The sequence below is a fragment of the Cyanistes caeruleus genome, chromosome 2, assembly GCF_971803275.1.
Source record: "Cyanistes caeruleus chromosome 2, bCyaCae1.hap1.1, whole genome shotgun sequence".
Classification (NCBI taxonomy): domain Eukaryota; kingdom Metazoa; phylum Chordata; class Aves; order Passeriformes; family Paridae; genus Cyanistes; species Cyanistes caeruleus.
This window is the reverse complement of record NC_141702.1, coordinates 91,481,136-91,500,763: the sequence shown is the minus strand read 5'-3', so window position 1 is coordinate 91,500,763 and position 19,628 is coordinate 91,481,136.

Genomic DNA, 19,628 nt, shown 5'->3' with positions numbered 1-19,628 from the left:
GAGGAAAGACTGTTACCAGATCAGAGAGGATTAGCATGCTGATGGTGCTGGGTACATTTTTTTTTACCAACTCTTCATTTAATTTCCATGTTTGGAAATTAGCAGTGGCAAAGTGAATTGTCCTTTCCTGAAGGAAGCCTACACCTAAATAAAGTGTTGAGCAGACATTTATTTTCCTGTTTATACTTTGCATCAATAGGGTTTACCCCTACGGGGAAAACCAGTAAAAGTTTGAAAAATGTCTATAAACAGTGCAGGTTTTTTTAATATTTTGATTTACTGATTTCTGTATATTCAGAGAATAATTTCAAGCATTGTTCTGTTGGAAGGTAAACAACACAAATATCAGAAACATGCAAGTAATTTTAGCTAGGTAGAAAATAATAGTCTAGCAGTCAAAGTATTATTCTGCAAGAACTCCAGGGTTCTGCCATATATTTCTAAGCATGTGCCTTGTGTATAGATGATAAGCATGTGGCCATGGTGTATAGATGATGTTAGTCCTGCTTTTCTTATTCTGTTCCCTGTATGATGTTAAAAAGCTCAGTTCTTGGTTCCAAGCCACTGTGCAAACACCATCTTGTTGAAGTTACCAAGGAAAAAGGAAAGGGGGAAACCAGTGTCAGCTGATGAAAACAGGTCTTAAATCATGAAGAAATCAGAAAGGAAGCAAGGTTTGGTGACTGCCCTGCCACTTGCTGAGTCTACAATATATGTACCTTTAAATGTGCACTCAGTACAAAATAGAGGAGGTTTTTCTTGCAGTGCTAAAGAATAAAAACAGTTCTAAATAACAGGAAGTAAAGCAAGCATTTCATTGCAAAATGCACACTGCAAGTCTAACATTATTTTTGTCTACAGCTCCCTGCATTTTTCCTGTCACCAGAAAGGGTGAAGAATTAATGCCTTGTGCTGCAGCTGCCTACAGTGAAAATTGATCCTTGGGGTACTCCATGTTTTCATCCAAGTCTAATGATGCATTTTCTATCCCTGAGGATGGCAAAGCAGTACTAGAGAACAGCAAATCTTACACTGTCAGGGGTTTCTGTTCCACTGCTGCTCCATTTCAAGCCCTTGATTTGGCTGGGGCAAGTACTTTGTAAGCCTTCCAGCAATCAGGGTACATTTTATTTCCTTGTTGTTTCTTTGAAATGGCTCAAGCTGATCCTAATTTGACACCCTCTTTCCCTTACTCCACTGTCCCTTTCAGCGAAATTTTATCAGTACTTGTTTAAAAAACAGTGCCGTCGAAGTTACTTGTCTTTCGAAGGGGATGTAGCACTGGTGCAAGAATAGCAGCTCGAGGTTGGAGCCTTGTGTTTCTTCTCTGAACTGCAGCATCAGCAGCAGCCCAAGCATTGCATACCCCTCCCAGCAAACCTCACTTGAACTGCATGTGACAGGCTGGCAATCTGGGGTGACAAAAACCCAGACCCATTTTGTGCTTTTCCTCAGAGGACCAGCAAAAGGGCCTCTGCTGGCTCAGGTGCTGTGTGTAGCCTGAGATCCTGGCTGCAGGAGGCTTTGGTTGCTCATCAGCTGGGACTAGGTTCATGCAGTGAACACAGGAGCTGTGCCAGGGGGGAATGCCATGCTGCTGATGCTGCTGAAGCCAGGCGTTTCCTCTTAATGCCTTGATAGGAAAAGGCAGCTGCAAAATCCAGCTGCAGCTCAAATACAGCCCTGCCAGCTAGGGGTGATTTCTTGTGTGTTTTGGCCAACTGAGCCAGCTCTTTGATGAAATAGACATTATTGGCATGCTGTGTTTCCTAGACTTTCTGCACTCATCTCCCTGTCCCTTTTATCCAGTGGTTGCTGTGTCTCTACACACCCATTTTCTTCTTGACTATAGAGGAGCTCTCAGGCAGCTCACAGGTGAACCAGGAAAGAGGATGGCATCTGCTGGTTTCAGCAAGAAAGGTGCATTTGGATGAATGAGTTTGGACTGTGAGAATTTGGCTTGTCTTCCTCAGAGCACCCACAGCCCTGGTAGGCAAGAAGAAATGACAGCTTCTCTCTAATGGGGTCAGATAGTAAATGGAGCTGTTTCCACACAGTGGTGGCTGGTATGTAATTATACACTGGGCCATGGCATGTCTGGTCCTAGTAGCACCCGGGACTCTTGGGAGTGACTCAGCTGCTGCTTGGGGCTAATTATGGGCAGGTTGCATGCAAAATCCTCACAACTTGATCATGCCTTCCTCTCCTCCAGTGGATGGGTGTTCAGCAGCAACCTGGATTGCTCATACAAAAAGGGTGAATACGTGCTTGTGAAGAAAAGGCTTTTCAAAGCTAGTCTGAAAAGAACACTCAGAGGTGCCTGGTTTGAAGAGGAGGTAGTGTCTGTCAGGACACCACCGTTTGCTCAGGCAAATCCAATTCCCTGTCTCTGGCATTACCCATTGCTAGAGTACTTTATAAGACAGATTCAAAAATAACCTGATTGCTTGGTTTTTCATGCTTGTAGATGTCAGGACTATTTCTTCTGCATTTGTCATAGCCATTTTGTTGAATTTGGCATTATTTTCATTGTGGTGCTTTAGAAATGGATCATGGGTAATGGCTCTTTTCAGAAATGAACCATGTATTCAGCACTGTGATATACTGTGGCAAAAGGGTCCCCACATTAGCTATATTGTGTAAAGTATTTGTTATCTTCTCTGCTCCTGAGATACTCTGGGAAGTATTAGGGAAGTTAATTCAGGTCAAACACTTAGAAGATGATGGAGATTACCAGCATCACTGTATAGATCCCCATGTTTGCTAAGTCCTGATTTTAAAGCATAAACCTTAAAGAAACATCAGAAGTATCTATATCCCTGTGTTACATACACATAAATACGAAAGTTGCAAGAAGCTGTTGAAATTAATTTGCAGGCAGTTTTGTGACTGCTTCCTCACAGGCCTGTTGCATTGTGTTTATGGGGAAGAGGTACCAAAAATTCTACCTCAAGAAATTATACCATCAAAGGCACAAATCTCCAGGATACCAAGCCCACAGCAGAGAGTATTTCCACAAGAACATGCACCACAGTGGAAGTGGTGTGCTCCAGAGGCTGGGGCATCTCCCTGGACATTGGTGAGCCAGGACTAGGTAAAGCCATGGTAGTCCTACCCAGCAACTGGAGATAGTCCTACTTCAAGGAAAATGTGGGACTAAATGATCTGAAGACAAACCTTTCAGGCTACTTGGACATGGTTTGATTAATTTTTTAATGCCTGTGATACTGATCTAAGTACAAACTATCTCCTTTAAAGATTGTTCGGAGGCAATAGCACTTGGAAGCAAAGTGAAGAGCATAAGTGGTGAGATTTCATAAGTTTATTGTTTCTAACCATTTTTAGATCTTAGGGGAAAACCGTAACATTTAAATAAATTCAGTACTTTTTCAGTCATTCACTTGTTTTAGTAGGCATGGCTGCAAAAATGTGGCTTGTATTTGTACAACACAATGTTCTTAAGTAACTGCCTAAGCTAATTCTGAGCAGAGCAGCTCAAGTACTTGTTCACACACTATATATGTATTGCATCATCCCTTCATTTTTATGAAAGGTACCTTGATGTTGCTTTGAAGAAAAACTCTGTTTGGATTTGAAAATAGGCTGGGCCTCTGGAGCCAGTGCTTGGTGTATACAAACAAGATGCCTCTTCAGGGAGGAGCTAGGGCTAGAAATCAGTCCAACCAGTGTTGAATTCTGGTTGTTTAGACCACTTAAAGAACAGTTCACAAACTGTTAAAGAGTTAAAACCGAGTGAAATGAGCTGCTTTGTGGGCAAGGTTATCCCTGCAACTGGCAGCCTGTGCGTGCCAACCTGAGGGGCCTGTTTGCAGGGTACTTAGCTTTTACATATTGACATCTTGCTAAAGAAAAATAAGAATTGTTTTGAGGTTTGTCTTTGCACCTTGTCCTGCCACTCAAGATTAAATCTCTCAGAAAAAGCAAGCTGTTTGGGAGGCAGACCAAGAATGCCTTTACAGTGAATAAAAATAAAAACACTCAGCCAACTGTGATTAACTACTGAATGCAAAACACTCCCTGGGTTTTGTTTATTTGTAGACTGTAGAAAAAGCTCACAAACAATGCCATGCTTTCAGTGTGAAAACACTTCAGCCTCTGCATCCCTCTGTTTCTGGGGGAAGGAAAGGATTTTGTCCAAGCTGGTTCAGGAGGGGGCTTTTTTTTTTTTTATTTCTAAAAGTGTTGTTTATTTGTTTTTACAAAGGCAATGTACCCAGTTTCCTCCCATTGTGCATATTCCTGCCTCAAATTTTTCGAACCTAAGCTGGACTTTGGCTCCCTCCCCTCTCACTCCACTGGGCAGAGCACCCAGCTCAGGCATGGTGCTGCCAGATGCAGTGGCATGCACAGAATCCCTCTGTCTTCCAGATGCTATTATTAAAACACATTTGAAAAAAAAAATAATAAAAGGTGCCTGTGTGCAATTGCTTGTGGCTTGCAGGCAGCTGTGAGCATCCCCAAGCTTTGAGGCAACCTCTGGAAATGACAGTGAAGGAGCCCAAGCCCTTTGGCCCTTTGTAATGTGCTTTTTGTGTGTATTTACCTGTTCGTCTTAGCAAATGACAACGTCCAAGTGTACAGCCAGTTTTAGGTTTCAGGCAAGGGAGAGAAAGTGGGTGCTGGCAGCCAGAGAGAGGGAGCAGAGGCTTATTGGCACTGTGCTGCTGTGGGCTTGGAACTGCACTGCTGGATATTGTGTTTGTGCTGGAAGGGCTGAAGGTGGAGGCGAGTACGTGGAATTGTGCAGGATTGCTCTTCAAGGTCAAGGTAATGCAGAAAGTAAACAGTGTTAATTGGGAAAGAAAAACAGGATTATTAAGACTCCTTTGGCTCCAGTTTTCTAAATTGCAGGAGTCAAGGCGTTTGTATTTTGTCATTAACTTATTAGTGAATCTCTAAATGCAGTGCAGGTCTGTTGGGAATTTTAACATTTAAAGCTGCAGTTTCATCCCTCCACTACACACAGACATAACCGAGCTCTCTAAAGGGAGGACCATACAGTGCAGCTCTTGACATTGGTTATCAGCTGAGTGCAGATTAAAGCACAGGGTCTGCAGTGCTGCCTTCTGGTATCCCAGTACCACACATTACATGATGAAAGCAGAATCAAGCCTCCTCAGTCCCAACTGCCCAGGCTGCGTCTCCATCACTTAAGTAGTAAAACTGCAAAGGGGACAGTCTTAACAGCAGAACAGTCAGAAACAGGCAATGAGATTTGGCCCAAAGGGTCTCTGACTTAGGAGCCAGTTGCCTTTTATGAAATGTGAGCAGTATGCTGTTATTTAATACAGGATTAGGTGCTCCTGTAGTACAGCTTTTTTTCTCATGCATGAGCTAGAAAGCCTTTTGATCCAGTTATGTCCGGTGTGATCAGGACTCACCTGTATGCACAAGTATGTCAGGATTTGGGGTTTTTGTTTTGTTTTGTTTTGTATTTTTCTCTTCTAGGGCTATTTGGCTTATTTTGTTGACAGAAAATATAAAGCCAGTTCTGGCCACTCCCTAAAGTCACAGGGAACAGACTGCCAAATTAACTCTTCCCATCATTTTACTATGTGACTCTTAAAACAAACCAGGATCCAAACCCCTGTGCAGCAGTTTCTGTGCATGTGAGCAGCAGAACTGATAACATCTAATCAGCCTCTTTGCCAAGGCAAGACAGCAAGAAGTTCTTGCTTTATAACGTTTAAAAATGCTTTGTAGTTATATAGGACTTTTCATGTGAGGGCATCAAAGTGCAGTACAGGTATTCATTAATTAATTAAGTTTCACAACACCCTTGTGAAGTATTTGTGTCCATTTTACAAACAAGGGACTGAGGTAGAAAGCAGGGATGTGATTTATCCAAGGTGCTCCATGGCAGGACAGGAGCCAGGCCCAGCCTGCAGCACTGCTCCACCCTGTCTGAGGCAGGGGGATGCCATGTCCAGTCTCACTGTGAGAATGGGAAATGGCTCCATCCTCAGCCTGAGTCTCTGCTGCCATGTCCCACTGGCATTGCCGGAGAGCAGACATGCTGAGAGGGGCAGTGCAGAGGCTCCCGCTGCCCTTGCTCTGTCTCTGCAGACACCTAGCCTGTGCCCAAGTTGGCACATCTGTTCCTGCAGCCCAGCACCACGATGGGCCCAGGCAGGCAGTGCAGGAATGGCACAAGGCTGAAGGCAGTGCCCCTCCTCAAGAGACTCAGGGCTCTTCACCCCTCTCTATCACCAGCATAGCCATGCCTGGAGTCACCAGGTGTGATATTTCAGTCCCTTAGACTATTGCTAAGAGCTGGAAGGCTCTTGACACTGGTTGGGAATAGGCAGGGTTTCCCCCAGAGCTTGCTGTCAACCAAGGCAGACATCACCCACCTTGGCTGGCATCACCCAGGGTCAAGCTGCTTCTTCACCTGCCTCTCGGGAGGCTCCACTTGATGCCAGTTGTGCTCAGCACCCATCTCCCTGCAGGAATGGGCCCTGCAGGAGTCAGCAGTCCATGCCAGTCTTGTCAAAAACAAGGAAGCAATAAAGAAGCTGCCACCACGACTCTCATGTGGCTGAGAGGAGCCACCATGCAGGCAGAGCTCCTAAGGATTCCACTTCAGCTCCAAGCAGGGAGCCCAAACCCAGTGGGAAAAGGACAGTGCTCAATAGCTCCACCTCCTACAAAACCTTTTGGTGAGCAGAACAAGCAAGCCTGGGAGAAACAGGTTTGGGTGAGGGAAGCATGTGGGTCTGGGGCTGAGGGCAAGTGGCCAGAGTGGCCTCTTTCTCTACAGGAGGAAGATGGGGGAGAACTTGCATGCTGCTACTCAGCCGGCCTGCTCCAGCAGCAAGGTATTCTGGCCTCTCAGGAAACTGGCCCAGGGCTTTTTGATCATCAGAGAAGATAATGGAAAAAAATTTATTTAATAGAGGTCAAATTACCGTGGATTCTATTGGCTAAATGGGGAAAACCTTAAAATAGAAGGGGTTTTTTCCTTAAAAAAAAAAAAAAAAAATTAAGACCAGACAAGCTTTGTCCAACTGAGAAGCATGAAAAGTTCTTCCTAGCACATTGTGGTTATTTGGTAATAATCATGTGTTACACTGATATAAAATTGCATGCAGGGAGAACAGGAATAATGTGTTGTGTAGAATTGCCAAACACCATCAGCTACCATGAATTAAAGCCCATTCACAGTGGTTCACATTTTTCTGATACGTCAGTAATTCCCTTCCTTGTGTCATTTTGCTGAGCAAGACCTCCTTTTTTCCTGTCTCCCAAGTTTTGAGCCCATAACTCAAGACATCTCAGTTTTTCATTCACTCTCTTTGAAACCTTAATGTTTAACTAACTACAGTTTGTAAATTAACTATGCCAGAAGACAACATAGTTTCAACTTTCAGGTCTCCTTAATCTCCTCCAAATTTTTGATGTTTTGACTGAACTGAAATGTGGAAATTCCTCTAAAAGCATAACTAGAAAAAACAAAAACAAAAACAAAAACAACCCACAAAAAAACCACAAAACAACCAAAAAAACCAGTTGGCCAATGTATGGTCTTCAGGCCCCTGTTCAAAGGCAGCATTTAAGCACTTGCTTAACTTACTAATTGAAGTCAATGGGATTTCAAGGATTTTGCTGAAATAGGAGATTCTGTGGACAAGGTTTGTGCCAGTACATTTGTAATACAGAAATAAAGTGGTGCCAGGTTTATTTTGGCTCTGGGTTTCTTTGCGGTGGTGATTGACAAATCCATAGAATTGGACTAACACCAGAGAGGTGATGACTATAAGAGAAGTGATGACAAGAAATAATAAATTTTGAACTGGCAAACACTTTAACTTGGGCAGACTATAAACCTCTACATAAGGAAAGCAGCAGGTCAGTTTATGCTGATAAATGCACTCTTTTCAGGAAGACCTCCAGTTAACCAAAAACTAATGTGCTGGGGCAGCTAAAAATTTTGAAGCAGATGCTTTTGTGAGTGGTGTAACTACACCAAAGCTTTTAGAAACAGGTTTACATCACACAATAGTCTAGTCATATAATCTTTTAATAATTTTGAAAAAGAATAATTTCCTGCAGAAAAAGCTTCAAGCCTTTGCATTGCAGGCAATAGGATGGAGCTCAGCATGGTAAGGGATTTCATGTCGGTTGCTGGAAGACGTCCAAACCCACCCCACTAATCAATAAATCACTACCTAATTGAAAAGATTCACAGAAACAGATTACAACATCAAGGATGGAACCAGTATGGTAGGAATTAAGACTGACAGTGTCCATACATAGGGTGTGGTATCAAAAGACGATCTTACAGCCTGCCCTCACTTGCCCTTCTCCCTCCTATTCCTCCTCCTGCCACTCCTTGTTGCCTGATCACTCCCTTCATCGTCCTGCCGGCTCTAGCTCATACCTGGTCACATGGAGTTGGTTCAACTCAGTAACTCAGAAAAAAAAAACCCTTAAAAATAAAAAAAGCACAGCATTTTTTGGGTGGGTTCTTTTTTTCCTGTTTTAGCAAGTTGACTCATTACAGCTCCACCAGCCAATGCCAGCAGGGAGATCATGGCTAGGGGAAACCTTGGTCCTATTGTAGATACAGGCAGTTATTCTGGCTTTGGCCACCTCATGATACCTTGACTGTGGCATGGCAATTTCCACTCTACTGACATAGGACAACATGGACAAGTTATTGCCGGTACATCAAAGACCTGGAAAAAATTAATCAACAGCACCTCCGAGCTATTAGGCATAGACTATAGTTAGATAAAATCATCAATAATAAAATCCTGTAAGGATGTTGCACAACAAGTATTGAAGCAAAGCTCATAAAACTCTTTCTTGCTGCATTTGAGCCTTTTCCTTCCACAGAAGACATTGTTTTCTAATAGTGATTTTTTTTTTTTTTTATTTTTTTTTTTTTTTTTTTTTTATTAGCAAGCTCCTGCTGGGCAGAGGCAGGAAGAGCCCCAGCCCATGTGATGTCAGGATAAATATGTGGGAAGCCAATGCAGCAGGAAATCCAGCCAGAGGAATGTCTGGTGCAGAGCAAGTGGTGCAGGAGCAGGCTGGCTGCCTCTCCCACTGTCCACAGTGCCTGCAAGGTGCTTGGGCTCGGGTCATGGCCAGGGCTGGGTGGGAGCGCAGCACAGGTGAGCTGAACAGGCCCAACTCTGGGGGAATGCATCCCAAAACATGTGTTCGCTTCCCAGGGCCACACTGAGCAAGGTGAAATGGATGGGCCTGTCTGTCTGTTGCAGAATTAGCCTGGGCTTTAATGAAAGATTTTAGCATTTGAGTGTAGGAAACCTTAAGAAAAGACCTTTGCATTAGACTCTGCAAATTTGTTGTAAGCAACAAGACCAGATTTAGAGATAAAGATAATGAGAAACACTGCAGTCTCTTGCCCAAAAGCCTATAAATCAAGGCCTTGGCTCTTCTCTGCAGAAATGCGCTCAGATGTAATTGGAAACAGGCAACACTGATCTGAAACACTTGATCGAGCTCAGTTTGCAATGGCTTGCGTGATGAGGTTTCTAGAACTAAAGAAGAGGCTCTCCCTTCCTAATTAAGTGGACAGTAAATGTGCCATTGTCCTGCTGATCCATTTTATCTGAAGCTGCCCAGTGATTCCGCAGCAATGTTACATACCCTTGAGTCCTGTGGGTGAGGAGGCTCCTTGTGGACCTACCACCATCTGCACACTGGACAGGCAGGGGGCGCTGGGGCAGGGGACCTCGGTTGGCAGAGCCGCAGAGCAGAGGGTCCTCTGCATGGGGAGAGAGAGGAAGGGCTTCTCCAACTGCAAGCCTGGAGCAGAGGCTGTGTAGTGCCACCACCATGCTAAGCATGTTTCCTCCCCACACACAGCACACCCACATTGGCTCCTCTTCTGGGAGACCCCCTGGCTTTGCTCCACAGGAGAAGAAGCTCCCATCACCTCCAGTACGGCCATGATGAGGATCCTCTGTGATGAAGAAGAGCCACCTACTTGGTTTCTTTGCTCTGGGCAGTGTTCCTGGCACAGAGCCAGAAGTGGCTCAGTTTGAACTCAGAGGCCAATTAGCTGTCCAAAAGACAATTACACAGGAAAGTTGTGCCAGCATAAGACCAATCATCAGTTTACCACCATCACTCACCTCATATAGATATTCTTCAGTTTAACTACCACTTCTGTGTAAAGTGCTTGTTTCAAAGTGAAAAGGCTGGTTTTATCCAGAACCATCAAGAAGACGTCATAGTGCTGTAATTACATCAGTAATAAACAGTGGAGCTGCCACCTTGGAGAGAGGAGCAAGTACAGCAAGGAGTTCTGCAGGGTGCTGATGCCAAGCCAGATCAAGGCAATAGAGTTTACAGTGGCTATTATCTGCGTGAGGTATATTTATGACTCCCCTCCCTGTTGCTCTGATATCTTCAAATCTCACAATATTTGTATATTAATTCCTGTAGGTAAGGAAATTGCAAACAAGAAGCCCAGTGTTGGAGCCTCTTCATGCAGCATGGAGCACAGTTTGGAAGGTGGGAAAGCATGAGAAATTTTTAGCAGTTACAGGTACATCCATGAAAATTTACCAAATAACATGATGTAAGCAGTTGGGCTACCTACAAGGTAAACAGCAAAATTGCTCTGTGTTGGGCTGTCCAAGGGTTCAGACTAGATGATGACAGTCAGTCTTTATCACTTTAAAAATATATCTGAACTTGCAACCAAAGCAACCCTGATCTGAGACCCCTCGATACCGAATGGTTGGAGGCATAGGAAAATGGAAGTGTTCCAAGCACTGAGATTCATAACAAGAAGGGGAAATAATCAGCACATTTTCATAAATGAATGTTTGATCATTTGAGGTTTTAAATAGTCTTTAAATTCTGTCCCTAATTCCTCAATGTGATTTATTGTGCATTGCTTTCAGAAACTACTAATCTCACATAAAACAGCAGAAGGTACTGTTACAGGATACAAGATAAATGAAACAGCATTCCTTTTCTGTTACTCAGAAAGCCTACACACTGTGGCAGAGTATTTAGACTTTCATGTCACTTTTGCCTGAATTTTTTGCTGTGACATAGATCGCATTGTATTCCAAAATGAAAAAACTTTCCCCCCCGCCATTCTTCAAATGTAATCTTCTAGGGGAGGATACCCTTGAGAAGAGTCCAGCAGGCTCAGCCAGTGTGCAGTCTGAGGCTGTTCTCTGCAGGAGGGTTTGCAGTTTGGCAACTGCAGCTGAGAATTCCTCCTTCTGTGCCTGTCCCTGAGTCCTGACAGTTGCTCTTGGGCAAGTCTGGCCTCAGTTCTGCACACTGTTCCATGACAATAATTATTCATACTTACTTTGGTGAGTTTAATTAATACTTGTAAAGCACTTTGAGATCCTTGGATGAAAGAGTTTGTTGACAGACAAAATGCTTTTACGGTGACTGTCAAATTAAGGTCCTCTGAGCTTCCTCAGCAATTGAAGAGTTAATTAGCTCATGCCAGGAACCTACCAGCCTCAGCAGTGACAGGGTGCTGGATATGAAGGTGCCCATCCCTGACCTTTCCTCACTGGGGCAGTTTTGTTGAAGGAACTCCTTCCCTATTCATACTTCTTAGGACATAAAGTCCTTGTAATGCACACATGCACGTTGCATCTTCCACCTGGTTGTGTTGTAACCATTTTCCTCTCCCTGGTGTGTATCCCACATCCCAGCTGGTGGGAAGGTTGGTTTAAAGTTCCTGCTGCCAGACCTAGGCCAGGTCACTTTTCCTCCACACTTGAGGGGCGCAGCTCATCCCCTAGACAAGTACTTTTATCCACAGGTGAGAACTTTCCCAGAGAAGCCTAAGAGGCTGGTGCTGGAGTGACAGGCATGGGGACAAGCTGAGCTCTTCAGTGAAGGAAGTGCTGCCCAACTGCCAGCAGGAAACCAGCTGCGTTTCCTGGGCAGGTCCCAGCGTGTAAGGCACACACGAAGAAGGCACTCATGAGTAAGCCCTGCATTCATCAGGCATAGCACAGGGTCTCTGTATAAAGATAAGGCAACTCTGTGCCTCCATTGGGGACCCCATCCTTGAGCACTACACAGGAAATCAGGAATTATTTTAGCAAGGGGAACTCAGTCATGGTTTTGGTCAGACACCACAGTTGTATTCTCAAAGCTGAGATGAGCAAAAGGCCATGATATAATTTCCCTTTGCAACCTTTGCCCTTCCCCACATCATTGCAGCTTCAGGTGGGCAGCACTCAGGAGTGGTGCCTGCAGACCCCACTTGCTGTGGTTCACACAAGGCTGAAACAGCTCATGGAAAGCACATCAGCTGCTGTATGGGAAAAAACCTCACACCCAGAGGAGTCACAGCATTGTGCTTGTACTAGTTCAGCTCAACAAGGGTCTGCAGAGGGAGAAAGTTATTAAAGCCTTGGGACTTGTGAGAAAAGAGGAGCTGTCCTTCCCAGGACAACCACAGAGAGGATGAAATCCAGGGTAGGTGGCAGCAGCTGGGTTCCCTGATTCACAGTTCATCTCCATGTCAGCATCAGCACCCTTTGCTGCAGTGCCAGCAGCCTGGCTGGACAGCACCACCCCATTCCCCACTGCCTCTGTGAAGGGGATGAAAGTGGCTGTGTTTGTACAGGCAATGGCAGTCGTTTACCTTCTGCGTCATTCTTTCTCTAGGCTGGTTGCTGGTTTCCTTTCTCAGCTGTCTCAGTATGCACTAACATAGCCTTGCACTGCCTGTGTCCGGCACAATCAAGCCTGCCTGCCTCTTGGTTCACAGCTTTCCTATCACACAGCTTTTGCTGGGCTGGTGTTTGCCATGGAAGAGCATGGTGCCTTCTTTTCCTGCACTATGGATGTCCCTAGCAATGTGTCCTCAGGGACATCTTCCATCTGAGCACAAAGAGGCACTAAAAGGCACACCAGATATTTCACTCCTGTTGCTCTCCGAAAGTATTTAAGAACATAAAGTGCAAATCTGGTACTCAAAGTCCTCCTTGCTGACCAGCCTTCACCTGGGAAAAATCCCCAAACAAAATCAATCATTCCTTTCCCTGGGTGGGAAATACTGCAGTTTGACTCATGGGACTTTAGACAGCACTTCAAATGCATATGTTTACCAAAAGGCAGCATCTTGTGCCCCAGTGATTTGCCCTTTGAAGCAGCCTGGGGAAGGGATTGTGAAGTTTTCTTAGAACATGAAAAGTAGTAGTGAAAGTCACAGGGCTTTTTTCCTTTATAGAATCGAAGATGAATTTGAGCAATAACCCTTCTGATGTCTCCAGGGGGAGGAGATGTGACGTCTTGAGGTAAACCACACATCCCGTAACTACCACTGTGCCATTCGTGAGCACTGCCTCGCTACAGAAGTGGCAGAATTGCTTTTCAGCAAAAGTCACCACGTTTTTGGAGGGGAACAGTTCCAGTCAGAGAAAGACTGGGTGGCGGGGAGAAAGAAAACCCAACCGCAATAAAGCAGCCATTGAACCTGAAAGGAAAAAGACGTCAGTATCTCTGGAAGGGGCTCTCCCATTTTCCTGGTATATCCGAGAACCATAATTATGTGGAAAGAAGTCGTGGGTGGGATTGGCTTACTTACTGACAAGATGAACTTTATAACCTAATGCTGTGATGTTTTGAGGGAAGGCTTGGTTCACCCACCTCACAGGACCTGCAAACCCAAGGAGATGGCTCAGAGGTGGGCACGCACCTGCATGAGCTCATTAGCTTTCATCCAAGCGATGGGGTCCAGGCAGAGCTGGGAGTGAGGGTGCTGCTTCCCAGTTGGCTGAGCCAAGGGGTGGTGAAAATTCAGGAGCGGATGGCCAAGGAGAGCCAAGGAAAAATCTACGTGCTATGTGAGTTGAGCTGCATCATATTTACTTTACCAAGGGAGACCTTGGAGGAGTGCAAAGTATAGTCAAAGGACAATTTGGAGCTCCTGAGCTCCTCAGTGATTCAAAGGTGTGCAGGGACTTAGGGAAGAGAGCCTGAGGGAATGCTGGTACTGAGAGCTACAGGTGAAGACTGGAGAACTCTCTCTGTAGAGTTTGTGCTCTGCAGAATTTGGGGTGAACAGTGCAGTTTGTTTAAATCCTAAATCCCTCTTAAGTGACCTGTTTGGGACACACAAGAAGGAAACCGGAGCCAGCAGAAGGGAGTTGGAGGGTCTTGAGCACCTTGGGGTTGAGCCTGGAGGTAGATGCAGTGCTGCCCTAGACCTCCCAGCTTCAAATGTCAGGAAGGTGGCTGCTGAGAGCCCAGCTGAGGGACAGACCTTAGGAGAGCTTCTTAACCCCTTGCTAGGTCATCTCCACTCCCACCAGTCTACATAAACATTACCATAACAGTGAAGTGGCCGAGAAATGACTGTAGGCAAGGTCTGAGTTGTGCACCTGGTCCCTCTCCAAGTCTCAGACTGAAATAGAAGTCTTGATGTATCTGCAACTGAGGACTGAGGTGTGCTGTCCAAGTTAAGTAAGAATATACAGCTCTGGAATGGCATGGGTTAGGTTTTTGCTGAGGAAGCATTTACCACCACTGGCTGCACTAGAGGTTGCTTTTTGGTTATTTGAGAGTAGCATTCTGCTAATCATCTCTTCTGATCTACAAATTTTGGTCCATTGCTATTCCTTCTCATCACTGCTCTTCAAATAAGTTGGCAGGGGAAAAATGTGACCATTCTCATGTATCTACGCTGATACAAATCCAATCCTTGTCAGCATGTTTCTGGTGGAGCAACTTGGGGATCATCTTTTACCTGGCTCTAAAATCTAGAATAACCATATTTCTAACATTACAGCACTGAATGGTGTTCCCTGACACTTTTCTCCTGTCTGCAATCAGCAAGCACTGCAAGGACACAGGATCCCACCATCATGCCAGTAGGGACATACCATTGGTGCTGCCAGATGTGCCTGCTACTTCTTGACCCACAGCCACCTAGTCACTGGCAGTGGAACTGCCTGCTCTGCTGGCAAACATATCCATGTGTCTGATATGCTGATGCTCGTGTTTACAGGCTTCCTGAGCCAGCAAGTGCAGGGATGTTTAGGTGACTGCACCTCCTCCTGTTGTTTTAAGGATTCTGGCAAATAGTCAAGAACAAAAGCTAAGACAGCCAGTTCCCATTTGCAGGCACGTCGGCGCTATGTTTCGGTGTGGCAAACCTTGTGATTTAGCAAGCAAGAGCCTTCTGCCCCAGGGCTGTTAAAAGCTGTGCTTTTTAAAAGAAAAAAAAAACAAAAACAAAACAAACCTGTCAAGACTTCCAAGAATATTAGAAAAACCAGCATGGATGAGCTGCCAGGGTGGGATGAGGGACCAGGGTTTCACCAATGCCTACACACAGGGGTACTTGCAAGTACTTTTTGAAAAGCTTCTGTGAGCTTTTTGTTCAGTCCTTTGACAAGTTTGTTCTTAAGGAAAAAGGAAGAAAATACCAGAGAGTTTTTCTGCCCTTCTGAATAATGCTTCTTTCTGATACCATTTATTGCTTTTCACCCCAAAAGTGGGTACCCCAATGTCTGAAGTGGAAAATGTTGGCTCAAGAACAGAGTTCATCCTGGAAATGGATGCATTTAATCCATTTAGTGTAATACTTTCCACTCCTGCAAGCAGTGGCCATGGCTGGTGGGAGCCTGAGCCTGTTGTGCTGTGCCTCCTCCCCAGGACTGACCCCTGGCATGGACTGAGCAGATTCTCACATGCCAGGTACCCGTGGGCTCACAGGTAGGCATGCATTTCACATGTGTGCCTGCATCTGCCCTCCACAGAAGTCCCAAAAGCTATTTATGCCAAGGCAGATCGACTGTCCAGCTGGTTCCTTTGTCCCAGGGCTGCAGCAGGCTGACAAGGGGCAGCCATGGGGAAACTGACGGTGTCTCCGCAGTGGTCCCAAGCTGCCTCAGGAGCATGCAGCCATCAGCTGGTGGGCTGCAGGAGAGGACCAAACCTCCATGGTTGCTGCAGTTTCCAGAACAGCAAGCTGGAAAACTTGGGTTACAAGCCCAAAGGCAATGTGCATAAGTTGCCTCCTGTCACAAGTGGTGGCATCCTTGCATGGAAGATGTGAGAAACTACACTCACTTTTTAAATTTGAAAGGTTTATTAAACCTTAGAAAAATACAACAAAAGACTGAATAAGGAGAAAGCAGCACTGAGAATCTCCGTGACCAGCAGCCACATACTTATCTACAAAAAAATGGATGCTTTGCTTTTTATATCCCTAGCCTCTTCCAAAGTTTTGTCAGTCAGCTCTTCCTTTGCCGCCTATTGGTGGAGATCACTTTCTTACATCTTAATTTAAGGTCAGGTGTTGCTATAGTAATGAGCCTGCCCTCTCCCAAATTCCCTGGCTACCAAGGCCATCCCCTGACAATATGAGAGGGAGGGGAAAGAGGACTATGGGAGGATATATCACAATAACATAACTATATATCAATAAAACTTCTCTTAACATACACATAATATTCATCCCTTAATTGTGAGAGCCAACCATCGTATTGCTCATCTATAACAGAAGGAGAGCAACCTAACACTTCTCTGGGGTGCTGGATGCAACAGATATGTGGCTGCTGGTGGTCTTGGACCCCTGACCCCTACAATGTCATTGTTAGCTGTCCTTGGAAACAGCCTGGTGGCTTTTGCACCCACCTGGGTGATCTCTGCCTGTCCTTTTCCTGTAGCTTCTGGGTCTTCCTGGTTCCTCCTCCCAGCCTCGGGCATCGCAGCTTGTCACAGCCTGTGCTGGCACTGCAGCTGGCGGCCGAAGGGCAGCAGTGACTGAGCAGAGGGGACCTGGCCGCTTACATCTGGCTTCTTGGTGTCAGTTTATGTGCAGCCAACACCGGGGCCAGCTCTGGCAGTGAAGTAGAAAGATTGGTCCTTTTGTTTGTTTGTTTTGTTTGTTTGGTCCTTTTGATTGGTTTGTGCGTGTCAAACCAGGCACCTTAAAATGAGAATCCATTAAAAAGCCCCAAACGCAGGGAGTCCCCCTGAATCTACACGATGGTGTTGGTAGGAGAGATCTGTGGCATGGCACCTGGCTGTAGGGCTGATACCCAGAAAGCCAGGGAGCAATCTTGGTTTTACAAACAGGTATTGCCTTTGGGAGCATGATCAGTTGTAACATATTTATTGAGAGAATGAAAGACAAAAAAGCAGAGTTCTCTGCCAAGAGCAAGTGAAATGGGCATGCTTTTTAAAGAACTACCACAAGACTGATTACCTTTCCAAGTAATTAAACGTTGTGAAAGGTTATGAACGTGCCGATAATAGGTGGCTTTGCAAACAGCGTGATCTGAGAGACAGCACAATAGCAGAGCGCAGGACTTCTCTGCCGCCGGGGCTCTGCAGCCCCCAGGGCTGAATGCACCCGCAGGGACCGGCACCCAGCCAGCCCGGGAGGGTGCCCAAACTTCTCCCTCTGCCTGAAAGGGTGCAGGGATCACTCTGGCTGGCAGAGGAGCTGCCAGGCCACAGCTACCCGCCCCAGCTCAGCCGTCCCTGTGGCGCCCTGGCCTGGGGCACGGCAGCGGTGTCCGCCGGCAGCCCGGGACCTCTCCCCGCCTGCAGCCCGATCCTGGCTGACTCATGGTGCTTCCCTACACACCGGCTCTGTCCGACGACGGCACCTCTGACTCCGGACCTGTTGGTGTTTTAATGCGTGTCATTAAGCCCGCTGTGGAAGCAAGATTACTGAGGTGTGGGATGCATTTTCCTGAAGCCATATGGGCATGGATGCACCAAAACTGGACCCACCAAGCACTCCCACTGCTGACCCCCACCCTTTTGCAGCTCCTGAGAGTTTCCCCTGGTGTGTTTCCCCCAGCTTCACCCTACAGCTTTGGGAGTGCTCTTCTCTGGCATTGCATCCTTCTCTGAACATCCTTTCCCTGCAGCCTGGGACAGCACTTGCTGGTCCCAGCTCCTGAGGAGCTCCTGAATTTCTATCATGACCCCAGTGATCAAACCCCGGGATCACATCTTAGCTGCAGGGATGGTAGCTGTGCACTTATTCAGAACAAACACCTCCTGGTCCTGCCCTGAAGCTGAAAAATTCTGCTTTTTCCTTGTCTTTCTGTACAAAGTAACAAGTGGGAAAATGCTGAGGAAAGAAAAGTGCAAAATGGTGGAAGATTCAATAACATCCTGAGTGGGAGCATCCTTGTAATCCTCCAAAACTGGTCCAGCATTAAAAATACTTGGTAGGTTTTTCTGGACTCAGATGGTCTTGATGTAATATGACGCATTGCTTTAAAATAACTTAGAGTGCCTTTGATATACACTGTATCTAACACCAGCTTCTGGGTCATTCTTGAGAGGAAAGATGCTAATGTCTTTACAAATAATTTGATGGGTGAAGCTATGGGTGTTAACGTCTTCAAAATGGGTCTTAATGTCGCTACTGACTTTGGGCAGCAGGTTTGTTACCGGGCCTAGACAGCTTGGCTCCTGAAACAGACAAGTGTCTACACAAGGCTGAACTTCTGAATTTTGGGGTAAAATAGTAGGTTCAACTGGGGAATATGTGATAGGCAGTTCGAGAAGGCTGTACCCTCCTAGCACCTCAGCCAATGGGGAAAGGAAGAGGGTAACATGCGGTCGGAAGTTAGGATAGAAGGAGGCTGCGTACTCTGAAACACCGAGAGTGAAAACTCTGCTGGTGTGAGACCCGGTGGCCTCTCCCTTTCTTTGAATAAAGTTGAAGGACTCCTCTGTCTCCTTTTTGGACATAAACCTCTGGTGTTTGTGGATTTTCCTGACATTCCGCTGCTTTCAAAAACCCCATTCTGCATTCCTGGGCAAGCCAGGAGTTGATTACAGGAGGTGTTTAGACTAGGACTTTAAGGTAACACTGCACAACAGCAATCTCCACCTCAAGTCTCAGAGAATCCGATGAGTATTGCTGGTACTTAGGTGTTATCAGACTCCAGGCAGCCATTCTCTGCAGCATGAGCAATGTTTCAGCTTCGTGATGTCACCAACAGGATGTCCGAGGCAGCAAGAAACTGATATCCAACTGCTCCATGCTCCATAGTGGCTTATAACGTTGTAGCCAGCCTGGAATCACCAGGCTTACAGAGATCTGTGACCACGGGTCTGCAGGAGATGGAGACCTCAGCCAAATAGGAATGCCACCACACTGCTTCCCAGTCTGCACACATCTGGGTTTGGTGTCATGCAATGGCACAGTCCTGTGCCACCCTTTACAGATGGGTTGCTGGATCAGAGCCTCTCCTGGATGGCAAGAGAGGAAAAAGCCCCTCCCAGGTGCACAGATAAATCTTTGGTTCATTTTCAGTTCTAAATGCGCACATTCTCAGAAAGCATCAGTGCTCCTAACAGATGTTTCTTTTCCAGGGATGCCAGAAGACAAAGTGGCTCAGGAAGATGGAAGGAAGCACTGGATTGTACGGACACCTACGGAATGGAGACGAGCCAGGCTGTGCAGGGACACCAGCCAGCTCCAGTGCTGCTGCCCAGACTGGAAAGACTCTCCCTCCTTCCAAGGTTTTCAGCAGTGCGCGGGTCGCTATGGCAGGAGACAGAAAGGATGCTTTACATGTTCAGTCAACAAATCATTTTACCTTTGTGTTTCAGCTGTCTCTTCTGCTCCCTCCCTGAAACCCCACCACTGCCTCAAGCCATGT